The 16222-nt window shown below is 33.1% G+C and overlaps 1 long non-coding RNA gene across 2 annotated transcripts; it reads right to left on the bottom strand.

Moving 5' to 3' along the window:
• Window positions 1-53: 53 nt before the first annotated feature.
• Window positions 54-15926, bottom strand: LOC143242562 (uncharacterized). 2 transcript variants are annotated; one of them, XR_013022928.1, is made up of 3 exons: window positions 5746-7031; window positions 4888-5203; window positions 54-135 (listed from the first exon to the last, which is right to left on the bottom strand). It is a non-coding gene; the product is annotated as an uncharacterized LOC143242562 (long non-coding RNA). The 2 variants fall into 2 exon arrangements; XR_013022927.1 differs by lacking the exon at window positions 54-135 and adding an exon at window positions 15537-15926 and having other exon boundaries at window positions 4317-5203; window positions 5746-5826.
• Window positions 15927-16222: the final 296 nt, after the last annotated feature.

The raw sequence follows: 16222 nt of genomic DNA, 5'->3' as shown, positions 1-16222 counted from the left end.
ATTTACATAATTCAGTATTTCAGTGCCTATGTATACAACAATAAAATTTAAAATTGTTTTACATTGATATATTTCATTCTTCTGATCAGCTTTCTTTCCTGGTTCGTTTGGTTTTTCTTTGGAGACATCACTTCACTAAAATAAAATTGTAAAAATTGTCAGTCTTCTGAGCAGTTAGCTATCTGTATGTGTTATCAAGCGACCTCTACAGTTTCGAACAAAGAGTACAACCGAATCTGCAAGAAAGTTCTCGTCATATGAAGAAAATAAGAAAGCATACGTATGTTTATATTCTTATCATTGTTAGTGGAACAGAACATTTTGTAATATCAATAGTATTATTAGGTTAAAAGGTGAGAAATAAGACTTGATTGATATCACAATAGTTGTCTCCATATTCTAAGATAAGTAATTAATATGATTTTAATCTGTAATTTTTGATATTGCATTAGTTTTAGAACTAGCGCTCACACCCACGAAATGTGTAAAGCTAAAATTCAATGTCGGATGCTGATCAAACTCAAAACTAGTAGAAGAGGTAGTTGTAAGTTAATTATTGCAAATACAATTTAAAGTTCTTCAAAGTGTGTATGAGACTGGGATAAATGGCTCATTTATTATCTGAGTTCACAATATTTTGTGACACAATAACTTGTAAGTTACTCAAAATTTCGAATATTTGTTGGACATCAGTTTGTTTGTTTAGAATTAAGCACAAAGCTGCACAATGGGCTATCTGTGCTCTGTCCACCAGGGGCATCGAAACCCAGATTTTAGTGGTGTGAGTCTGCAGACATACCGCTGTGCCATTAGGGGCTTGGACGTCAGTATGAGCAATTTTCTAACATCTAAATTGAATTTTATTAGGTGTCAGTTAAGTCCTCAAATGTTACCTAAGAGTATTAATAATAGACGTAATACACTTAGCAGATTAAGTGAAAAAATATTAATTCTTAAAGCTTTTGTCTTTGATTGATAATATAGTACCAAAGAAACTGCTGTTGTGGCATATAATACAACTCATTTAGGACATTCATTTGAAGCATTCTTGGAAATTTCATACACATACATATATATTCTTGTGGGATCACTGGCCATTAACAGGGAGCCAAAGGGTCTAATATTACTGAAGATGAAAACATTTTTAAATTGTTCAGTTACTTATTTTGCTTATGCTTGTGATTTTTTGGATAAAATACAAATAATTTTCACAATAAAATGTTATTACGTAAATTTCAAATATTTGCACATTTTATAGAAATGTAATATAAAAACATTTTCACCATTTTAGTGCTAATTTGATAAAAAAATACGTATATACTGACTATACTTCATATATGTATATATACAGTCATAAACTATAGCAGTTTATAAAATAATTTTTAAAAATATTTTAAGTGTAATATTTTTATCATTTGAGTTATCTATGATTACACAAGATAACATCTACACTCTCACATAATTTTGAAAGGTATTTTTTTGAACATTTAATTATTTTCCTATTGTAAATAATATGATATGATGATGGATTTCTGATGAATCTTTGTAGGTAATGGAGCCTTTTTTAACAATAAAATATTGTTTTCACTGCATAATGCTCCTGTCTTACTGGTAAATATCAGTTATTCTCTTTGAAATGAAACATCTGTTTTCAATTGCCTAACTTTAAACTTCATACAACTTTTGAACCACTTACTTAATCAAATAAAATTCTGGTTCTTATTCCATAGTATCAACTATTATTTGTATCTTGATAAAATTATTGCAAATATTAACAACAAAGGCACCATATATAAATATACTCTTTAAAAAAAGAAAGGCAAAAGGGATATTTTTGTTATTTTAAAGAGAAATATATGTAATAACGTTACAAGCTCAGAGTATGTGATGTTACACGTGTTAAGGCACTGATTGTCAGACCAAAATGACAATAAAAGTTGTGCACTTTGAAAACGGAGGAAAACATCGGATTTTCGCCAAAACGCATGCGTATCCAATAAATTTGTTTGAGAGATCTGCAAAAACGGCTCGTTTGGGTTGAGAAAATATTTTACATAGAAGAGCGAACGTTTCGACCTTCTTCGGTCATCGTCAGGTTCACAAAGAAAGAGGTAACTGACCGAAAGCTACCTGAGTGTCGGAATGTAGAGGGCGGTATTAGATGTTTGAATATATAATTTATTTATTTTATTATATTAATATAGCACCATCAAAAGGCTATGGAATCGTCACCAACAACATGGATCAACTCGTGACCGTCCACGATCTGGCAGACCTCGTGTGACCACGCCCGCACAGGATCACTACATCCGGTTACGTCACCTTCGGGATAGGACCACCACTGCGACGTCTACTGCTTCAACAGTCCTTTTGCACATTCGAGGGAATCTTACGGCTCAACGATACGTCGACGAGATTCTAAAACCCCATGTGCAACCCATCATGGTGAACTTCAATGACGTTTTCAACATGACAACGCCCGTCCTCACACATCCCGACTCACGACTGTCTTCTTGAGACACCACAACATCAACGTTCTTCCCTGGCCCTCCAGATCACCACATTTAAGCCCCATCGAACATCTTTGGGACGAGTTGGACCGACGTCTGCGACGGCGACAACCTCAATCGCAGACTCTACCTCAGCTTGCAGCAGCTTTGCAGGCTGAGTGGTCAGCCATTCCACAGGATGTGATTTGTCATCTCATCGCTTCCATGGGCAGGAGATTCCAAACAGTTTTTGATGCTCACGGGGGGCATACTCGTTATTGACGTTGAGTGACGTTAAACTTCAACTAGTGAGCGTGGACTTCGCCTTTGCAGACTTTGGATGTTCAGCAGTGACTGTGCAAAGTTTCACACATGTCACACAGAACTACCCGGAATAAACTTGTTAACAATATGTCTTATATTCTGCCTTTTGCGTTTTTTTTTTTGAAGACTATATGTTTTGAATACCATTAGAAAATAATAGTGGTGTAAAGGTTTAAAATTATTTAAGTATGATTATTTACACACATTGAAAAACCTTCAGTAGTCTAATGTATTTGATTGAGGTGAAAAAAGCTAAAAGAATTAGGAATCGTTTTTTAGAGAAATTTATAACTTGAAAACAAGAAGGCTATTTTAACATTGATATAAGATTTTGATGTGGGCTACCATTGTATTTAATAGCTTATAAGGCTCACTGGCATACAACAACTACAGTAGTGGTTGGAATACTATTGATGTAAGTAGTTTGTTATTATAACAGTTTTTATAATATGAAGTTTGTGAATGTTAACTTAGAAAAGGTATTCACTCCATAACAACTGTTATACAAGTGTTCATTGTCTGTTCCCTAGTAGGAAAGAGGTTACTGTTTGAATTTATAATGCTAAAGTCAGGGTTTTGATTCCCCTTGGTAGACACAGCAGATAGCCCGTTGTTGCTTTGCTATAACAAAACAAACACATTCTGTCTGATATGTCTAGAATATTATCTACCATCCACTTACCGTATTGTCTGACTGAAATTATATATGAATGAAATCATTAGATCATTAATGCATGTAATAAACCTTTGAAGTCCAAAGTACATGTAGTTTTTAAATTAATTAATGCATTCAGAGGGAGATTTTAACTTTCTAACTTGTTATATTATATTCTTAAAGTTTATTTGTAATTTTTCTCTATTTTTTTTCACACAACTATTTAAAAGTTATTATATTTTATTAGAATATCTCTCCTTTATGATTGAACCTTTTTACATTTATTATTCATGTAAAATAATAACATTTGGTCAATCTAGAATCTCGTAAAGCTGAAAAATATATATCTGAGACAGCTCATATCATTATGTTTTCATCATCAACTTTGAGGGTTATTTTTAGGAGTCACAAGACGATGAAAAAATTCCGTACATATAAAAAATTTGCTAATGTGTTCATGGGCTATGTAGCAGTGGTAGTGGATTTATCAAGTGGAAGCTGACGTATGCTCTCCATAGAGAGCCATTGTGTGGGTTTTCTGTACATTAAAACACAGCTGGCTACAGTACAATGTTTTATCACATTAGACAGGACTTAGTGTACAAACAGTACTGGTATGTATTTTTTTTTCTGGTCATAATCAGCTATGTTTTTTGAGTGGTTGTGATACATGCTTTATTAAATAGTGGGGTTTAACTACATTGCTTTATTAGGTAATTATAGCCTTTAGGTGTTAATTATCATCCCTATCTGGTAAAACATAACAGAAGTGATCATGTTGTATATTTTGTTTTTAGTGAGGTATGAGTTTAGTGCATTATGTAATCATGGTATTTGATTTTGTCCTGTTGAGATGTTAATCCAGTGTTTTGGTATCATGAAAATTCTAGTCAAAAGTAATAATATCTAGATATTTTCAAACATTTGTTAACTTTTCATACAATCGTTGTCTTCAGTAATTTTTACTCGTGAAAAAATTTAAAGGAACTCAGCATTAACAGTTTTTATACCCCTATAAAAGTGTTTCTTGTGCATAACATCAGGGTCAGAAAAGCAAGAACTTGTTTATCCTTTTTAATAATACTAAAATATTAGTGTATAAACATTTGATCATTTTTTAGGTTTCGTAATGTCATTAAAACTTTTAATTACTTTTCCATTATCTACAATGTTTACCCTCTTGTAAGTTACAAAAACATAGTGTGCTCATTACCTTTGAAGGAGTTTCAAAATGACAGGGTTTATAATTTTGTTGTTTTCTGACAATAATTATATTTGCTTAGGGTGCAAGCTAAGAAGTGATGCATTAAATTAATCCTGATTCTCCTTTAATATGTTTATAAAGAATACTTGATTATGAGTTCCAATAAAAATTCCTAGGTTTATCAGCAGCTTTACTTAAAACCTCTAGATACCTACCTTGTAGCTTAATATTGGAAAATGTCACTACCACAGCAGCTTCTTGGATATAAAACATGGAAATTATCAGTCAGGTTTTCAAAGAAATCTATGCAGTCTTGATGACATTCTGTAAATCCTGACATAATGTCATTGGGATTAACTTGTTGCCACTTGCTGGTAATATCAACAGCAGGTTACCACAGAGATGTATTGTTCTTACCATACATACACAGTAAATGCCATTGAAATAATGTGCTTTATGTAATTTCAGATTACTGTACCTATATAAGCAGCTGTTTTATGTTGGACGAAATTCTCCTGCAGGGTTAAGAACCTAAAAGAACAAACCAACATTTATTATTATAGAGTATATATAGCTGCAAATCTACAGTATGACTTAAATGAGTCTTACATATTATAATGATCAAGTCTGATTGTAAGCACTTGTCTGTAATGGCAGATTCATTGCTCTTAACTTTAACCCTCTGTTCCTAGAAACATTTCTTGAGACGTCTCTGAACTAAGTAGTTTAGAAATAGTAGATATTTTATTTTTACCTAAAAACATTGAATGAATTTTTATTTCGTAAAAGTTATAGAAGTTGCTATTTAAGAGATGTTTTCTTGTAGGAAAGACAAATAGAAAGTTCACTAACATAAGTTTCAGTATTAAATGATAAAGATAAAAAACAAACAAACATGCAAATCAGGTACATATTGTAATGATGCTAGGAAAACACTAGGTAAAAAAAATCAATTAAAACAAACAAAATATAGGAGTTTAAGAGTGTTTACAAGAGAATAACTTATTGTTTAATTTTAAAAGTATAATAAAGAGAACAGACTACTAATATTCATCACTGGAAAACTCACTTACCATTTCAAACAATACAATAGTCTTCTTCCACTAGATGGTTCGTGTTTAACCTTCCAGTCCTCTTTACCTCAAAATTAATATCTGTAATGTTAAACATCTTTTTTCTTGATCATTTAATGGGAGTGTGTACAAAGAGAGCATACTCATATCAAGAATTTCAAGTTACATTCTTAGTCCAGTGAATAATGTCACTCCATGACCTTTGTTCACTGACAGCATTGGTCATGAAACATTGGTCAGACTTGCGGGGGTCAATTATCTGTTATAGCCGTTCGGTTACTCCCGAAGGACAAGGCGCTGAGGTCATGGTAGCATTGCAAAACTGGATCAAGTAATAGACAATTTACCGACTTTGTTCGGTGAAGTACTCGTGTAATGTGCGTTCTGATTACTGATTTACAGCATATAATGTTCATTTCACAACGTTCACACAATGTTACATAACAACGTTGATTATTCGCTATGAAGTGACTGCATTTTGACGATTTCATAACAGCGTTATGGTATAACGTGACCAAATCACAACCAAATTGTGGCAACACATGACGTTGCAACTCTCATATATGGGACACTGGACATTACTTGGTTAAGAGGGGAAAACATTTCATTCTGAAATTCATTCCTAATTATGTAACATCAATTTGGCGCCCCCCCCCCCGACGCTGCGCCCGGGGACAGATGTACACCCTTGACCCCCCCCCCCTTCCCTAGCTACGTCACTGGCGAACGTGTAATCTTTTTAAGCCAAAAATCATGAACGGTAGAACTTTCTATTTAAAACACTAATAAAAAGTATTTTAATTAGTAAAGAAAAATCCTACCAGGAATAATATATTTTTGTGTGATAATCCTCCATATGAAACAAGCATCTCAACGTTACTTGTTTCAGATTACCCTTAGTAACTACAAGTACTTCTCATTACTTTCGCCCGGCATGGCCATGTGGTTCAAGCACTCGACTTGTAATCCAAGGGTCGCGGGTTAAAATCCTGGTCGCACCAAACATGCTCGCTCTTTTAGAAGTGGGTGCGTTTTAACGTAACGGTCAATCCCACTATTCGTTGTTAAAAGAGTAACGCAGGAAATTAGCGGTAGGTACTGATGATCAGCTGTCTTCCACCTACTCTTACATTACTAAATTAGGGACGACAAGCGCAGATAGCCCTCAAATAGCCTCAAGCGAAACAAAAACAAATATTGATTTGAATACTTGGATTTTGTATAATTATAGTATATATGTCGATGTGTTTCTTAGTGAATGCCTGGATTTGGTATGATTATAGTTAATATGTCGATGGATTTGCTATTAGTATTATAGTATTTATGTCGATGTGTTTCTCAGTGAATACATGGATATGGTATGATTATAGTTAATATGTCGATGGATTTGCTATGATTATAGTATTTATGTCGATGTATTTCTTAGTGAATACCTGGATTTGGTATGATTATAGTAAATATGTGGATGGATTTGGTATGATTATAGTATATATGTCGATGTGTTTCTTTCGATGAATACCTGAATTTGGTATGATTATAGTATATATGTCGATGTGTTTCTCAGTTAATACCTGGATATGGTATGATTATAGTATATATGTCGATGTGTTTCTTTGTGAATACCTGGATTTGGTATGATTATAGTATATATGTCGATGTGTTTCTCAGTTAATACCTGGATATGGTATGATTATAGTAAATATGTGGATGGATTTGGAATGATTATAGTATATATGTCGATGTGTTTCTTTGTGAATACCTGGATTTGGTATGATTATAGTATATATGTCGATGTGTTTCTCAGTTAATACCTGGATATGGTATGATTATAGTAAATATGTGGATGGATTTGGTATGATTATAGTATAAATGTCGGTGTGTTTGGTATGATTATAGTATTTATGTCGATGTGTTTCTTAGTGAATACCTGGATTTGGTATGATTATAGTATATATGTCGATGTGTTTGGTATGATTATAGTATTTATGTCGATATTTTCTAAGTGAATACCTGGATTTGGTACGATTGTAGTATATATGTCGATGTGTTTGGTATGATTATAGTATTTATGTTAATGTGTTTCTCAGTGAATACCTGGATATGGTATGATTATAGTAAATATGTGGATGGATTTGGTATGATTATAGTATATATGTCGATGTGTTTCTCAGTTAATACCTGGATATGGTATGATTATAGTAAATATGTGGATGGATTTGGTATGATTATAGTATATATGTCGATGTGTTTCTTTGTGAATACCTGGATTTGGTATGATTATAGTATATATGTCGATGTGTTTCTTTGTGAATACCTGGATTTGGTATGATTATAGTATATATGTCGATGTGTTTCTCAGTTAATACCTGGATATGGTATGATTATAGTAAATATGTGGATGGATTTGGTATGATTATAGTATAAATGTCGGTGTGTTTGGTATGATTATAGTATTTATGTCGATGTGTTTCTTAGTGAATACCTGGATTTGGTATGATTATAGTATATATGTCGATGTGTTTCTTAGTGAATACCTGGATTTGGTATGATTATAGTATATATGTCGATGTGTTTGGTATGATTATAGTATTTATGTCGATATTTTTCTAAGTGAATACCTGGATTTGGTATGATTATAGTATATATGTCGATGTGTTTGGTATGATTATAGTATTTATGTTAATGTGTTTCTCAGTGAATACCTGGATATGGTACTATTATAGTAAATATGTGGATGGATTTGGTATGATTATAGTATTGATGTCGATGTGTTTCTTACAGAATACCTGGATATGGTATGATTATAATATAGAGGTCAATGTGTTTCTTAGTAAATACCTGGATTTGGTATAGTTACGGTGTTCACGTCAATGTGTTTCTTAGTGAATACCTGGATTTGGTATACATATGTTGATGTGTTTCTTAATGAATACCTGGATTTGGTATAATTATGTTGATGTGTTTCTTAATGAATACCTGGATTTGGTATAATTATGTTGATGTGTTTCCTAATGAATACCTGGATTTCGTATAATTATGTTGATGTGTTTCTTAATGAATATCTGGATTTGGTATGATTATAGTATATATGTCGATGTGTTTCTTAGTGAATCGTTTCGGTAATCCAATTAGGTATTTGCTTATGTATTTCACATAATAATTGCAGGATGACAAAAGTGAAGTTATTTATTTCTAAAATTTTAATGTATTTGTTTGTTTGACATTATATCTTTTTTATGAAGTGTCCATTATTACTATTTTTTTGCATCGATGTTTTTTTAAAAAGAAATTGAAAATTGGGGTTTCGTCTTATATCTTTATAGAATTGCTTTGTTCTTCTTTAGTAAATGTAAGACTCAATATCTTGGTATAATAATTTTAGCCATCAAAATACTTTGATTTCACGAATTAGCCGTCCCTAATTAAGCACTGTAAGACTAGAGGGAAGACAACTAGTCATCACCACCCACCGCCAATTCTTGGGCTACTCTTTTACCAACAAATAGTGGGATTGAAAGTAACATTATAACGCCTCTACGGCTGAAAGGGCGAGCATGTTTGGCGCGATGGGGATGCGAACCCGCGATCCTTGGATTACGAGTCGCACGCCTTAACGCATTTGGCCATGCCGGGCCTAAAATAATTAAACATGCCATTATTGATTCATTTTTCTAATTACTTGTCATTTGCTACCCAGTGGCTCAGCGGAATGTTTGTGGACTTACAACGCTAAAATTCGGCTCTCAATAGCCGTGGTGGGCTGAGCCTAGATAACCTATTGTGTAGCTTTGTGCTTAATTCAAAACAACAACAACAACAAACTTGTCATTTAGGTTTTATTGCATATAACGTAACTACTTTTATTTGAATTAATTTTGGAAAAATTAATAAAAAATAAAATGGTTGCAAGAGTTATGAAAAATGTGTTAAAAGTGGATTACTTAAACATTTGTTAATTTTAGAAAGTATATTCATTTTTCTTTTCGTTTTGTAAAGTGTCGCTTGTTCCTAGCTGAATTTGATTGGTTACATCACATTGTTCTATTCTGAGATATTGAATTGCGATTGCTTAGCAAAATAGAACGTTTTAACCGTTGTGGAAGAATCATTTAAACGTATGTACTCTTAGTTATCTATAACAACATAAATTCGAGAAATTCAGAAAACTCTTGGTAATATCAAAAGCTTTACCATCCTTTTACGTTTTGAAAATCCAGAACTTTTATTTAGTTTTGTGTTTTTAATTTAGTGATTTATTGAGTTTTAAGTTTACGCTCTTCCAAACATTAGGCTTAAGATGGCTAATGTGATTAGAAAAAGCTAAAGAAATGGACTACAAAAGGTTCCATCAAAATTGTAATGTAAGTATGTATGATTCACATTATTATGTTTGATTTATATTAATTTGAAAAAAGTAGGCTACTATGTTTAACCAACACATTTTTCCTTTAACTATAATGGTATGAATTAACAGTGAATTTTATTATGCATAAAAGCGCTTCGTACGTCATAAATGATGCATCAAACAATCAAACTGCTTTCTGGAACAAGTTCTCATTATGCGGTAAGTTACAGCTACTACTCTGTAGGTAGGAATTTTATACCAACTGCAGAACTTCGTGCTTATCGTGTATGAATTAGCTTATCATTTATCCATGAAAAAAAAAATTTAGTCTGGTGCTGCAAAGGAGAATGTGTTGAATCAAAAGCAAGGAATCAAACGAAAGTACAAAAACAAATACATCGAATACGGTTTTATCGCTTTGGAATCGGAACATTCTCAATTACCATTCTGCCTACTCTCCAATGCAGCTTTATCGAACGAGGCGCTTGTTCCTAGCAAAGTGAAGAGACACTTGGAAACAAAACATTCAGCTGTGAAGGATAGACCAAAAGATTTATATGCAAAACGGCTCGTTTGGGTTGAGAAAATATTTTACATAGAAGAGCGAACAACGTTTCGACCTTCTTCGGTCATCGTCAGGTTCACAAAGAAAGAGGTAACTGACCGGAAGCTGACCACATGTTTGAAAGGGGGTTGTGTAACTGTGTGTCGAAATGTAGAGGGCGGTATTAGATGTTTGAATATATAATTTTATTTATTTTATTATATTAATATAGGTATAAAGGCGTTCCTTTATATTGGTTTATTTTGGGTTTAAGTTGTTGTATAAGTAAGGCTTCTTTAATTTTGCGTTTGTTTATGTTTGTTTCTTTATTTAGTATTTGAGTGTTTTCTATGGTTATGTTGTGTTTATTTGACTTGCAGTGTTCGAAAACGTGTGAAGGTGACTTTTATGTTCTTTGAATCTGGTTTCCATTTTTCTACTTGTTTCTCAATATAGAAGTCGTGGCAGTTATCACATTGTATTTTATAAATAATGTTGGTGTTGTGTTTGTCAGTGTAGTTTTACATAGTATAGACCTCAGTTTTGTGCCTGGTTTTGAATAAATTTGGTATTAACTGGAATGTCATATTTTGTTACTAATTTTGCCAAATGTTGGTTATTTGTTTGCTGATGTCAGGAATATATGGTATACAGCAGTATATGGTTTCGTGGTTTTTTGATTCGTGAGCTGTATTTACTTTAGTTGGTGGTTGATTTTGCTTTTGTCTAGGTGTGTGCGTATTATGTTTTCTACGGTTTGTGGAGGAAACTTATTGATGTTGATGAAGTATTGTTTTATTTTGTCTAATTCATCGTTAATTTTATCTGGTGAGCATAGTTTTATGGCTGTGTTTATTTGGTTTCTTAGTATGCTGAGTTTTGTTTTGTTTCATGTGCTGAGTCCCAAGGAATGTATAGTCCAGTATGGGTGATTTTTCGGTGGATTTCTGTTTTGAATTGTGTGTCAGTTCTTGTAATTTTGAGGTTAAGAAATGATATTTGATTGCTTTCTTCCTGTTCACATGTGAAGTTAATGTTGGGATGTATAGAGTTAATGTGATTGAAAAATTAAGTATGTGTTCTGTAGATTTGAATCCTGCAACCGTGTCATCTACATATCTGTACCAGTATAGTGGTGGATGTAATGCTGTGTTAATTGCTTGTGTTTCAACTTGTGTCATAAAAATATTGGCTAGAACTGGTGATACTGGGTTGCACTTCGAGAATCTCGCGGTTCAACAACATGAGCGATCAAGGAAGCTTGTGAAATAGATGAAGCTGTTCGAAAAAGGATTGATTGCAAGTTATAAGGTTTTTCAGTTGTTTGCAAAACGCAAGAAAGCGCATACGGAGGCCAAATCAGTCATTGTGCCAGCATTAGCAATCATTGTTGAAACTATGCTTGGAACGGATGCTGCCAAAAAGGTTAAGTAAGTTCCACTGTCCAGTGACACAATTTCACTCAGAATTGAAGACTTATCGTTGGATTTGAAGGATCAAGTTTGCGAACACTTGGAAGCACCTGAAGATGAATTGTCTCTGCTCTGGTCTCTTGAAGTTGATGAATCTTCTGACGTTAGTGGAAAATCTCAAGTTCTGACTTTTGTTCGATTCATAAAAGATGGAAAATGGTAAACGAATACTAATTTTGCAAAGATTTAAAAAGTACAGGAAAGGCCAAGACATTTTCGAGTTGGTGAATGAAAACATTTTGCTCTTCAAATTACATTGGAATAACTGTGTCAGCGTTTTCACCGATGGCTGTTCTTCAATGTAAGGTAAAAGAAGGGATTCGTCATTCTGGTGCGCCAACAAAATCCAAACATTAGGATTGTTCACTGCATGATTCACAGAGAGGTGCTTCCCTCCAAATCTTTACTGAAAGATTTGCAGTCTGTTATGAATCAAGTTATTCAAGTAGTAAATTTCATCAAGTCTCGGCCACTTTAGTCTCGACTTTTCTCTCTTCTCTGTGAGGCGATGGATTCAGACTACAAAAGCTTTGTTTTTTGTTTGTTTTGGAATTTCGCACAAAGCTACTCGAGGGCTATCTGTGCTAGCCGTCCCTAACTTAGCAGTGTAAGACTAGAGGGAAGGCAGCTAGTCATCACCACCCACCTCTAACTCTTGGGCTACTCTTTTACCAACGAAAAGTGGGATTGACCGTCCCATTATAACGCCCCCACGGCTGAATAAGCGAGCATGTTTAGCGGGACTCGGATGCAAACCCGCGACCCTCAGATTACGAGACCTAACTGATTCTGAAGTCTGGGGACCAAGCAGACCTAAGAGCCTTACACCTTATTGGACAGAGTGGCAGAATCCACTAATGATTAGCTAAGCACCACCTTTGTACCAGTGGTGCAGACATGGCAGTCAGCTTCCAAAACATTGTTATCAAGAAAGATGAATGGTAGGCCCTTCAGTATCAAGAACCCTCTCCCTAAGTGTCTTATCATAATGTGTCTATAAACAATGAGCTACAAGTAGTGTACGTGCATTGGTCTGTGCAAAATATCACTATATCTCTAAGCCAGAGAAGCTCTGTGAGAGTTGAGGTTGTCCTAAAGGACAGCTGAATGTTGGGTGGCAGAGAAACACGTCTTCCAGAACTCAGTACCACAAATAACAAATACAACACCTTTGGAATCATTGTTGCTAGTAGCCAACAAACTGTGAAGATCTTATTGTCAGTAGTGTCATCAATAACAACAGAGAGATAAACAAAGGGATCACTGGACTACTGGCAGTGTTAAATATGAGGCCAGTGACCAAGAGGTTCTGAAGATTGCATCAGTTGCAGATGATGGCTGACTTGTAAATGAAACCATCAACATTCATTGCCATAGTCCTGACAGTGATGCAAGTTCAATTTTTTAAAGTATGCACATCAGGAAATATCCACAAAAACTTGGACCATGTATAACTGCAAATATCTACTGCAGTAACACTACCAGCTGCTGACAGAGCTGGCTTAAGCCAGCCAAACTTTAGACTGAGCTAGAGAAATAATAAGAGACACCATAGCAGCCAAGTGGTGATCCACTGCCACTATAGAGGGTGTGATGTTGGATATGAAGTGTGAGTGATGAAAGCTAGACCTCATTTCTGCTGCTTAGGTTAGTATAAATTTTCCCCATGTGCAGGAGGTGGACAAAAAAAAGTTGCCTTTTTAATTTGTTATATCTTTTGTTAGATAACAGAAAAATATCTAAAACATACGTTTTTAGAACACACTTGATGAGATCTGTTCAAATATGATCTTAAATCCTAATTTTAACAATTGTAGGCAACTAGGAATAAGAATATCTAAGAAACTGTAGCAGGGAGCACATCACTTCTTATGATAAAATGTCACAAAAATCATAAAAAGTTCAGGTATTTACAAAAGCCATGTAAAAATTACGATTTGATATCATATTTGATAAAATAGCACATTCTAAAAACATAGTTTTTACAAATTTTTCTATTATTTATTAAAAGACATAAAAAATTAACATTTTAAAAGGGGCAACTTCTTTTGTTCACTCCCTGTATGTGTGTGTATATATATATATTTAATTGAGTGATATATAAGCATCGTGGTATTTTCTCTTTTTATTATTTGCTTTTTCTCTTCTGATATATTGTTTTTGGTATTTAAGAATGAGTAATTGATTAAAGTATAAATAATTTGCAGTGGCTGGCTAGTGGGTTTGATTTATTTGGTTTTATAATGTAAACATACCAATTTCAGTACATATGTCCCTACATTTTTTTTATTATAATCATTATGTTAGTACTGAATTTCTTCAAAAGATTAATTTGTTTAGTATGTATTATTAAGTGTTATTTTATATATACTTTTAAATTTTTTTAGAAGTAATTTTATTTAATGCATAAAGGCTTAATTTTTGATCTAATGCTGATTTGTTCTTCATTTGTCATAGAGCAAAAGAAGTTATTAATTTATCTATCTTTAGTTCATCTAAAGAATAGCTTCCTCTTATGTCATGAGTTGTTATTCAAGGGTTATTTTGCATTTCATTGTTTGCAGTTTTATGTATTATTCTTAAACATTATTTTTCATTGTAACTATACATTAAATGTATATTATTTAAATCATTTTTGTATTGAGATTGAAATTTGTATTTTCTGCTATGTTAAAATTTATTTTGTATAATCATTATGGAAGGGTTTTTCTTTATTGCATTTCTTTGTTAAAAGTTTCTGAAGTGTTCATTATAGGGTTTATATAGTTGTTCTGTACTTTGGTGGTAAATTTCTGTGTTGTAAGGCGTGTTAATAAAATTATGATATTGAATTCTTTTTATGGAGAATTTTTAAAATTAGGATGCTGTATCGAGTTCTTTGTCTAAGGGTTGTGCTGTCTTTGTCATAAGTGTTCACAAGAATGGTAAAACTTAACACACTGTGTAACCATGGTTCAACTTTGAATTTTATTTTTTGAAAGTTAAAATTATCTACTAGTTTGAAGACAAGCCTGAATTAGGGAGAGAGAAAAATATTGTGTGTACAAATAAATACATGTAATTTAAAAACAACAAGGAATATGCCAGTATGTTGAGACTGTCCTATCCACTGTACTAAACCCTAAACTAATAACAAAACACTCAAAGCCATCCCTTATTATTCAGATATGTAATGTGTCTTCCCTTCAACTTCCTCAGATTAACTGCATGTACTACATCTGAAAGCAATCCTTTTGAGGGGTCAGCTACCCTGTTAGAAAAATAAAGTTGTCTTAATTAAAGACAACTGTTACGTTTATAATTTCCCTTAACAGTCTTAAACACCTCAATCAGTATTTGACATAGTATGTTTTTGAATTTATAATTTGTTCTGTGTGTGTGTGTATGTGTGTATGTAATTTGATGTTGTTTAAGTTATCTTTCTCCTTACCATTGTATTGAGCTTACACCTATTCTGCTCATGGTGTAATGGGCCTCTTGATGAATCTGATGTTGCCTGTAAAGTGAGAAATATTGAGTTTAAACAGTCTGGTAGATAGTTTAAGCTCAATAAAATGATGATACTTATTTTTGTAGAAGAGACTGTTTATTGTTCCTTGGGCAAGTATACACACGCAATGTTTGTGTTAGTGAATTAATAAGGATTGTTTGTTTGTAGGTATTTTGAACCCAGTCTTTTTCTTTCATGAACTCAGTTACTAAGAGATTCTGTACTACTTCATTATATAAATATCTCATAGAATTTTCTATTATTAAGTTTCTGTATCCAATTTTTCTGATACCAATGCAGCTCTACTTGCACATAGTATATTATTAAAGATTCCACATAACTCACTGCATTAGCCTAAATTAGACTCTGATAAAGATCTTATTATTAAGTACTGTATGGAAATCAGATCTAATCAGTTGAAAGTTGTAAATAACTATTTATACTGATTGATTAATTAAATCTTAATTGTAAGTGTAACTCAAGATCGTTTATACAACTTCATAACTGGCTATTATTTCCAAGTCTCTTTTTTACATTGAAATTTCCACTTTTTCTCTTTTCATTTTAGGTAATATATTAAGTTTCTTTACAGATGACCTAACTACAATTATGGCTGTTTTGTTTGT

The sequence above is a fragment of the Tachypleus tridentatus genome, unplaced genomic scaffold (genome assembly GCF_004210375.1).
Source record: "Tachypleus tridentatus isolate NWPU-2018 unplaced genomic scaffold, ASM421037v1 Hic_cluster_2, whole genome shotgun sequence".
Classification (NCBI taxonomy): Eukaryota; Metazoa; Arthropoda; class Merostomata; order Xiphosura; family Limulidae; genus Tachypleus; species Tachypleus tridentatus.
The sequence above is the reverse complement of the archived record's forward strand: the minus strand, read 5'-3'. Positions and strand labels throughout refer to the sequence as shown.